Here is a 6,793-nt window from a genome sequence, read left to right as displayed (position 1 = left end):
GGGCGCGGGAGAACGGTGCGAGGCCGGTGGTGTGATTACTGAGACGCACCGGTCTCGTATCTCTCACAGAGGAGCGGGAATTTTCTTAGCAATGTTAAAACGCACATCAACCGATCACTTGTTTAGCGTTCATGTAAACACTACATTCAGATTCACCAATTGAAATGAATTCAGTTAGATTGAAACAAAAAGTGTGCATGTAAACAATAAATGGCGACTGCAGAAAGCAAAAGCCGAATCCCGGACATTTTGGACGATCTCGACGGCCGGACATGTCCGAGAAAAAGAGTAATGTAACCCCTACTACTCAGCTTTCTCCTACTATTCAGCTTTCTCCACAGAACAAGAGCCTGCTAGCTTAGCTTCCAAAAAAAGATGGCTGACACTATGTGTACATTCTGTGAGTGAGATCCCACCCTCTATGGGCGGGTTGAAAACATGCGGGACAGCCCCTACTTATGGCTGTAGTTTCTAGCCTCTGGCCAAAAAATCCTCATTTTGCGTCATCGGAGGATTTTTTCCAGACAAAAAATACATAAATCTCTCGTCTCAGGGGGATATGAGGGTAGAAAGCACGGTAATTCGAAAATACTACAGGTTTTCTACTAATACAAAGTTTAATGCTAAATCCTGAAGTATCCCATTAAAGGGATAGTTCACTTTGAAATAAAATTTTGGTATGTTTTAGCTTACCTCAAGGGCATCCAAGATGTAGGTGTCTTTTTTTCCGCAGTAGTTTCAATTTTGATATTTTTAGGTCAAACCGTTCTTGTCTGTCAGTCATATAATGCAGGTCGATGGTCACTTGTCTCAAACAGCATGCACAGAGTCCAAATTAAAACAATTCCCCGTCGTCCAAATTAAACAATTCCCCATCGTAAGTACACATTGATGGCCTAAGACACGAAACGAGCGGTTTGTGTGAGAAAACGAACAGTTTTTATATACTGCGAAACCGTAGCCAAGGCGACATCTATTGTATATATCTATACCCGCCCGCGCTCTCAGATCACTTGGACGTGGCTGAGTTCAAGAGGTAAAAACGATATAAAAACTGTTCGTTTTCTCACACAAACCGCTCGTTTCGTGTCTTAGGCCATCAATGTGTACTTACGATGGGGAATTGTTTAATTTGGACGACGGGGAATTGTTTTAATTTGGACTCTGTGCATGCTGTTTGAGACAAGTGACCATCGACCTGCATTATATGACTGACAGACAAGAACGGTTTGACCTAAAAATATCAAAATTGAAACTACTGCGGAAAAAAAGACACCTACATCTTGGATGCCCTTGAGGTAAGCTAAAACATACCAAAATTTAATTTCAAAGTGAACTATCCCTTTAATAAATAATGACACAGTGTATGTCATGTGTTGTTAATCCGAGGTTGTATTTACCTAATTTTAAGACTAATTTTTTTTAAATGTCCTGATACTTATGGCATTCAAAACGCTGTCTTTTATTTTAACCTGGTCTCATGAGAAGTCATTATAAATTGAATGAGATGGCAAAATCGATTTGAGTCCTGCAAAAACCTAAACCCAACATGATTGTATTGGTAATTTTTGTCATTGGTCCACGTACAAGTCTCATACAACAAATTGTTACAAGCTGTTATGAGGTTGATGTAAGCATGGACAGGTTGCGCATACACAAAGGTTTCTATTTTTTCGTATGGTTTGTGCTGACCGCAATGTGTTTTGTATGCTGGTCAAATTTAGTCAATATTCCTATTAAGGCTAAGTTCATCATTTTTGCCAGGTGTTCTTTAATGCCTTTCATGGTAATATTATTAAATGTAAATATTAATTTAGCATTTTTGGTGCTGTTTTGGGTAGCAAGAGAGGAGCATTTATGATTGGTAAACAGGATGCAGAGGAAAGCAGGATGACTGACAATATCTAACACAGAAGAGCTTGCCAACCTTTTTCTGACCTCTCTGCCTGGCAGATGGTATTCATTCTTAAAAATGGTTTTGCAGTACAACCTCCCCCTCTTCCCTAAGGGTACATGACTGGACAAAAAACAAAACAAATCTTATTGGGAATTCAGGGAGTTGCACAATGGGGCTTATTACAATGTGAAAGTATGTTGTTTGTGTGACTTGTCAGTGATACATAAACAGACAGTCTATTGCATGATTAGAGAATAGATGGTCATTAAAAGGGGTCATATTAACAACATTCAGTCTGCCTGTAATGCTTTAAATGACTAATATATGACTAGAGTACAAAAAAACCATCCGTTTGTTCATCTAAGACTTTTTAGAAGAAAGTGTGATTGAGCTCAGAATTGTAGTGGTAACTCAAGGTTTCTCAAGATCTCTTTCTTTCTTGTCACACCTTCCTTTAACTGTAGATTTGATTGCGTAAGCCTGAATGTTTTAATTAATCGTTCTTGTATAAGCGGCAAAGCAACTCATGACTCAATGCATCTTTCCCCATAAACCAATTAACTAAAAGCTCAATTAATTAAGTTTCACAATATTGAAATGAGACATGAATACATGATGCACAGTACGTGGCTTTGTTAATTGGACATTGTTCTGAAATTCTTTTGTTTGGCTAATTTCTTGCTTCTTTTACTGCTAAATTAATTTATTTGCTTCCCAGGACCGTATGGTTCCTTTTGATTTGATTGTTAGATTGTAAGACTTGTTTAATGCTGTGGACTCAATAATTAAGAACATATTTTCTGCTTCCAAATATTGTATGGGTCTGTTGTCCCTGTTCTTGGAATAATACAGAACTACGGCTTTGGAAGAATACTGTCCCACTTCTGGCAAAAACAATATGATGTATACTGTGTGTGAATAAGTAGTAGGCTACAATTTATTACAAGAATGTGAGGTATTTTTTTATATTCTTTTTTTGTTACCCAGTTTAATGTGCTGAGACAACTATAAATCGAAACAGAGAAACACTCTGTGGTGCTAATAAATCATTGCTTGAGTTTGAGCATCCCAATCATTCTGTCATAGCAACAATGGCTATAAAAGTATGTTTGGGGTGGGAAAATATGTTTGTTTGATCAATGAAAGAGGCCGCATTCGATGTCACATACTTCCCTATTATTTAGTAGGTGAAAAACAGTATGTGACAGAAGAAGTATGTCCTAATTCACAGCATTCATAAAACAGTTGGCAAAAAGTACTCGGATGACTGGCGGGATTTTGAAGTGTGCATAAACGATGGACACTTTACTATCCCATGAGGCCATGGGAGAGAATTGGGAATGGCAGTGAAGTGACACAAATGACGCTGGTAGGCCACATGATAATGGCAACATGGCAAATTAATTATATTCGGATTACATTCATACTATATAGAACATACTTAGCAGTAAAAAAGGAAATACTTATTCAAAATAAGTACCTACTCCATGAGTATGCGATTTCAGATGATGCCAGAAAGTAGTCAATTTAAGCGCCCATCTGAAGCCCAAAGTAGCCTATACTTGTCCGTGTTTTGCTCCGTCTCAGATCGCACGCATAGAAAGAGTGTTTCTTTCACAGCTCGATATGCTTTTAACTCTTTTATTTTTTTTATCGGCAGAAGTCTGTATATCACAACAGTCATGTTACATGATTTTACTGATTTGGATGTTACGAAGGAGGGGTGACAGCGCATCGCTTTAAAGGAAAGGAACGGAATGCGGCATCATGTTTTCATAATCGTTGGAAGCCAAAATCAAAACCGAAAATAAATTTCTATTGATCGCATCCCTAGTCATTAAATCATCTTTGAGAGCAAGGTGCCCAATGCAACTTGCATTCTTTGCATTTAGGAAGGACCAGCTCTGTCCCCGGGACAGGTTTGAGAAACACTGGTCTGGGAAACCAGTTTGGATATGGTCATTATTTGTGCAGTTCCATTTGATGATGCTAGAGGTGCAGAAGTCACACATGTCTATTAAGAATCTCAGATTTTCTTGTAAGGTGCAAGTTAATATTTGTATAAATGGCAAGATTTTTCAATGTGTGATTAGATGTACAACAAAACTCGGATTAGATGTCTACATTAGTGATTTGTTTTTGTATTTATTTATCAGTGTCGTCAATTTTGGATATTTAACACATGCACATCATGCTCATTTCCACATGTTTTTCTGTTTAATTTTACCACTGCCATCATCTAATGCTTGCTTGAAGCTTGCTTTTACACATACTAATAATTTTATTATTTTTAAAGTAACCTTTAGCTGATCTCATTCTTTCAATTATTATGAGAACTATCATTTTGTGATGCCTAAATTCACTTGTAGCATTTGTCAGGCTAATAGTCAGTGTAAGATTGTGCATGCAAAAGCACTCAATAATATAGAAAATATGTGCAACTACAGTTTGGTTAGTTCTGGACTAATTATAGTTAAAATAAACATCTGGGAAAAAAAACATAAGTCTGGAAATAAATTAATCTGGAAAAGTGTAAATAAACATATTTCTTTATAAATGGAGAATTAGACATGGCTAATGATTTCATTATTGTCAAAGAAACCATAGTGTTGGCATCTTGCACTTAGTATTAGTATACTATTCTATTGGTAAATTCCAAACACTGCATAACCAATGGGTCAAGGTTTGACTGGTTAGCATGGTCCTCTTATGACCTGCATGTTGATATGGTAAGTAACATGTTTTTCAGTTCTGGGGCAAAATCCATCTTTCTCTATGGGCAGTCATTCAAAAGCTAACAAAATAAATATTTAAATATCAGCAAGCAATTGGTATATATCGCAATTTTTTTTATTGTATTACACAAGATGCTTTAAAAGCATGACATTTACTTACATAATATCAGAAATGTAATATTTTATTTTTTAATATTAAAGACTTTTGAATGTTTTTTCCTCTCAGCTGCCTTTACCCCACAGCTTAGGATAGTTGCTATTGAAGAGTTTTGGAGTGTGCTTGTCCCATTAGTTACAGGGCATTTACATTTAAGGAAAGCCAAGGTGGCATAGTTCAAATTGCATAGTTCTAGTGAGCCCTGCTCCAGCTGAGCAACTGCATTGTAGAGAAATGTCAATGATAACATATTTTAGACCTCCTTGTGCACGACAACCAATATCTACCTTCCATTTCCAAGTATCGCCAGCGGGGCATTTTTTAAACCTTCATTTAAAAATACACCCATTTTCGACTTTGTACCTTTAGTCATTGCCTGCAGAAAGAACATGTAAAAGGTGCATACAATTGGCACAATCAGATACCGAAGTCATCTCTGCTCTTTTGAAAGATCTTTGGAAAAGGATCTTCATAAACTTCTTGTGTAAGAGGCTAAAGGGATATTCAATCTCAAGGGTTATCCTTATCCCTGGGAGAATCGTGTTTTGCCAGAAAGATAGCGCTCGTCTTATCCACTGCACCTTATAACCTCCCCTCCAACTAACACATTCATCTGCTACCGCTGTTTCCACAGTCAGTCACACATCTACATCTCATTGTTTATGGGCTTATTTTGCTTTGTCTTGCTCTGTTGTGTTTGGATCCCTCCCGTAAAAAGAATGCTTTGGAAAATAGCCCTCTAACTTTCTTTTTTTATGAGGCTAGAGAAAAAGTGAGAGGAAAAACACAAGTGCCTAGAGCATCTTAATGCTTTTGAAAGGAGGGGACGCAGAGGAATGGGGGTTGGGATGGAAATGGCACATTTGCAGCTTTTATCTACCTGGAAGGAAAGGAACAGGCTTGTGTAAAGTGTGGAAGACAGTTGAAAGAGGTTTAGAGGAGTGTGATACTCTGCCGCAACATATGGCTGTAAAAATAGTGCAAACTCATAAAGGGTAAACCACATGGTTAGAATAAAGATTGTAAATGAAAATCCACAGTAAGCTGTTTTTATTCCCATATACACAGAAGTATGCAATTCATCAGTATGATCAGTTTCAGAGGATCCTTTTCACACACTGTGATGATGCATTATTAACATCGTAATTCTAGCAATTCTTTCTTATTTTTTAACACTTTTCTAATTCAATGCCGGAAGTAACGTAATTAATTGCTCAATATTTTTTCCCCTTTTTGTAAAGTCTTAGAAGCTTTTTCCTTTTGCTATTGGGGACGCACAAATGATATTTGTTGTAGTTTTCACCTGTATAGAAGTTTACCCAACTATGATGACTTCCACTTCTGAGAACTTTGGAAATGTGAAAAGGGTCCTTTGTCAGGATATACTTGCAAATTACAATTCAAAGCACATTTCTAGATTAAAGTAAACACGAGGATGTACAACTGTAGGGTTGTAATATCACATAAACTGCGTACAAGTGGGGGAAAAAAATCATTGGAATTGCTTATGTTAATGTTTGGAAAGAGTGTCGCATAAAGCTTTGAAGAGACTGAAAAAGTCGGATTAGTCATCCATAAATGCTGTGCATCTTTTATCGTGGCAATACAAGCCTATACTCCCCCTCTTTTTGCAGGTGGCTACTTCAAAACTTCTGTTAAATGTGTGTAGTTGAAGCAGCATATTCACTGCACTCTTGTTCTAAACCAAATCCAGTTGCATTGTGAGATTAGGAAGGGCTATAGAAGGTGGCTCGTCACAATATGTTTTGCAAATTTTCAAACCTGGCATTTAGCTCTGTCAGCTGGAAGACGCTGGATCAGGTTACAACCTTTGAAATGCAAGGAGGGAAAAAACGCTCCCCTCCCCCCATTCTGCAGACTGGGCTATTTGTAGCAGGAGCTTCCAAACAATGTCAGCGCAATCACACCATGCAGCAAAAGACACTGACGAATTTCATGCCTGGTTAGACTCCCTTTATTTGTTACTATCCCCCTCATCCTCCC

Source organism: Leuciscus leuciscus (genome assembly GCF_965113295.1).
Source record: "Leuciscus leuciscus genome assembly, chromosome: 19".
Lineage (NCBI taxonomy): Eukaryota > Metazoa > Chordata > Actinopteri > Cypriniformes > Leuciscidae > Leuciscus > Leuciscus leuciscus.
This window is presented reverse-complemented; position numbering follows the sequence as displayed.